Genomic DNA, 3,950 nt, shown 5'->3' on the forward strand with positions numbered 1-3,950 from the left:
TTTCGAATTGCAACGAATTCGCCGACGAAAGTATATCCGGCTACCAGGCAAAGGGCAATGGGAGGAGCACCGGTCGGAGAGAACCGCGATTCCGTCTCGAAGCTCTCTCGTTATTGCTCTCAACCTATCGCGTACATGCAGGATCCTTTCGCGAGCGGTTGGTAATTTCCCGCGCGGCGAGTCGGCAATGATTAAGCTTTCGCTCTACGGTAATTACGCGAAGCACGGAAACACGGCGAGATGTATACAACAACGCGCATTCACCCGCGGCCACAATTCCCTCGCTCTTGCCCTCGCTCTCCTTCTCGTTTCTGTGCGCTCGCACACGCGCTCCTCGCTCGCGTTTTCCATGCTCGTCGGCCCGAAGTTAATAATAATTGCGTACACAAAAAACTCTTGCAAACGCAACGACGAGAAACCGAGATGAACGGTACAACGAGAGAGAACCGCCAGGAGACCGAGGCGGAGTATAAATTCGAACCTCGGTAGAAAGAGAGGTGGACGCGTTACGAAGAAGACCAACGGTATAAATATTAAATTCGTTGAAAAACGAGGCTCATTTGCCCACCGAACGCGCGAAATTCCGCAAATTGTATGATTTTTCTTTCCCCTTCCGCCACCTCTCTCTCTCTCTCTCTCTCTCTCTCTCTTTTACTTTTTCCCAAATTTTCTCCGGGTACTACCGCGCGTTTTGTCCTAAATATCTCGTTACAAGGTCTAAATGAAAGTGGAAACACCCACATAGACGTACGAAAAGGGAAGAGAGTGTATTAGAAAATTGGCGTTTAAAAAGAGAAGAGAGTACTAGCCGGGAGATGGAAGGAAAAGAGAATGGGCCAGTGGGAAGAACAGAGTGATAAGAAATGAACTTTCGCGGTAACATCCTTGTGTTGTCGGCTTAGCACGACTGTATACCGTTGCCGACCTAGGGCGAAAACATCGTGGCCATTTTCTTCTCACCTGTTCGCGTAGATTGCGGTCTTACGAAATTACGCGAAACAACTTCGCGACCAAAGACGCCGGTCTAACGGACGTCGGATGAACCGAGCGACGGGCAAAAGAACGAAACGGTTTCGTTTCCGCCGATAAGAAAGAGGATCGACTGGAAAGCGGATCGCTCAGAGTGCGGCACTCGCTTGGTCGGCAACCGTTTCGACTCTCCAACCTCTCGATCGCGATTATCGAAGCGTGTACGGTCGCGGCTTTTAAAGTTCGACCGGGTTTCCATCGCCAGCACAATACGGCGTTCGTATCCATTGGCGTGCCGTTGCCTATCCGTTATCCCAAATACGTACGTATCAATGTACACGGGTTTCTGTTCTCGGGTATGCGACGATGAAACCGAGGCACGTATACTCTTCAGCCGGATAGCTTTCGTTGCCTGACAACCTGATCTATCGCTATTTACATAATAGACCTAACGAGAGAAAAACGAAGTCTGGCCCGGGAAAGTGAAGGGAACGCGGAAGAAAAGGTAAAAGCGTAGACGTCTAGCATGTCGTTGGATAACCCGACTATATGACACACCGGAGAAACTGCAAGTTATAAAACGTTAGTCTCGAGCTGCGATCTCCGGGGAATATCTTGCTCGAATAAAGTCTCAAAAAGGGAGGGATAAACGACGTCGGCTCTATTACCGAGGCAAACTCTTCGTAGGCGTCGTTCTCTTCGGTTGACGCACAGCGTCACCGCGTATCTTCAACGTACCAGGATCGAGACGCTGCCGAACGGACGAATTAATCGACCACGTAACTCGATTAAATCATCGGCCTTCCCTCGTCGCCTACTAATTTCTATAGTTTAATTTTATCTTTCTTTCCCCGCGTACTTGTTAACTCTACTCCTCCGCGCGAGTCTGTGCGAAAATCACGCTGCGACGTCACGATATCGTTACGAACGCGACAAAACGTTGCTTTCTCGAAAATTCGGAATAACGTAAAAGAGCGTATTTCGCTTCTAAAGCTTCCAGCGTGCGTTTATTCGGTTCGTTAAATTTCGACGATTAAGTCGTCAACCGTGCTTTTTCTATCCACGTCGCCACATAATCTAACTTCGCATAATGAAACGCGATGATTGCCGAAACGTTGATTATACCGCGTCTGGCTAGTTTCAAATGGTCGAATCGCTGTTTGATAAATATCGTTTAACAGGGCTAACCAACGGTCAGTTTGAGAAACCTGGAAAACTTGGTAAATCCGGAATTATCTGACGATTTTATGAAATCCACCGTTGCGTATGCAAACACATAATAAACGTACCTAAGCGATCCGGCATCGATGAAAAATATATACAAAAACGAAGCAAACACGGTGGAAAGTGAGAATTGCGCTATCATCGGGCAACGATCGATCGGAGAAACGGAAATTGGTTTACTACCCTTTGAAGGTAGTAGGATCGGCCACACAGGCAGGCTGCGTTCGCTCGTAACGCGAGACGACTGCCGTACGAAAGTTCATGGACAACGATGCAAATTGTAGCTAATATGGGATGCGTAGAGGGAAGTTGATGGGACGACAAAACGAGACGCGAATCGTGTAAAGGACATCAGATAGCGGCGGATCGTGCTATCTGACGATCCGGCTTCCGCCATCGAATTGTACGCTTGGCAAATCAGGTGGTTCGCGGGTGCGCGACGCCACGTTACCCAGTAGGATAGCACCTAATGTAATCACGATAATGGCCATGCCGGGTCAACCAAGAGCTCTACGCCATCGCTCTCGGCATCCCAGACATTCCTGTATCATCGCGTGATCTGGACATGAAAGGGGAAGAGGAATGGGAATGGAGAGGCAGGAGAACGAAGAGGAGGTGGAGGACGCAAGAGGAAGAGAATGACGATAGAAGGGAAGGGAGACGATACTCCGGTGGAATGCCGGTTACGAACGGCCGCTAACGGCCTTCCGAACAATCGTCGTCCGCCGATGCATCATCGTTCATCGACAGGATTGCAGCTTCTCTTTCGATCGCTAAAAAATAATTTCCTCGTATCGGAACCACTAGCGATGGGATCAAGTTCAATGCGTACTTACAAATCCAGGTCAAACGCGATAACCAAGCTTCGCTTCGCGGCGTTTCGCTAACGTTTCCAGCCTGTTACTACTCGTAACGCGTGATGCTTCGTTTATCGTATCGTATCGGCTTGTCCGAAAAGTTTCTTTCGTTTTGCGAGGAAATAATAGACGCGCGACGTTTCTTGTTTCGCGTTATTTTGTCGAATTACGTACGATCCATTTTGTTCCGTCGGGATAAACGTTTCACAGACTCGGTTTCGCGTTTGTACGAAGCTGCACCGTTGTAAAAAACACGTTTGCGAAAGAAAAATACTTTTCTGACAACTTAATACTTGCCAAATATTCCATCGGAACTCGCAATTTCCCAAAATTTATCTTCCACTGCGTGTGCTTCCGTGTTGCAGCGAATCTAATTTATACCTATGGAAGGCAGATGCGATCGATTATCAGCGTAGAATTGGATTACGCGTGAGGGATTTCGACGGCGATCGAGAAGAGTAATTTTAAGAGAACAGAGAATTTTCGTAAGATAAACGTCGAACCTACTCGATCGGATTAGGTTTGCTTGTTTTCTCGAAATACTCGCACGGCAGGCGAATGCTTCGACCTGCTTGCGACGTATTTGAGCCCATCGCTAACAAACGCGTCATTCCTTCGGATATCCAAACACGAAACACGGACGACCAAACGCATTACGTCATCCGATGATCGCGTTGGAAAGACGAGACATTCTTTTCCCGAGGATTATCGCCTATAGACATCGCAGCGTATCGTGCGTAACGATGCTCGTTAACGAATGGCCAACGTATCGCGCGACCCAGCAGACTCTGTTATCGTCCGAAAGCTCGGATCATCGATTCATCGTTGTCCCGTTCCAACCGATCCAATCATCCTTTTTTTTCTTTTTTTTTTTTTTTTTTTTTTTTTTTTTTTTTTTTT

Source organism: Bombus impatiens, unplaced genomic scaffold, assembly GCF_000188095.3.
Source record: "Bombus impatiens unplaced genomic scaffold, BIMP_2.2 scf_4016, whole genome shotgun sequence".
In the NCBI taxonomy this organism is placed as follows: domain Eukaryota; kingdom Metazoa; phylum Arthropoda; class Insecta; order Hymenoptera; family Apidae; genus Bombus; species Bombus impatiens.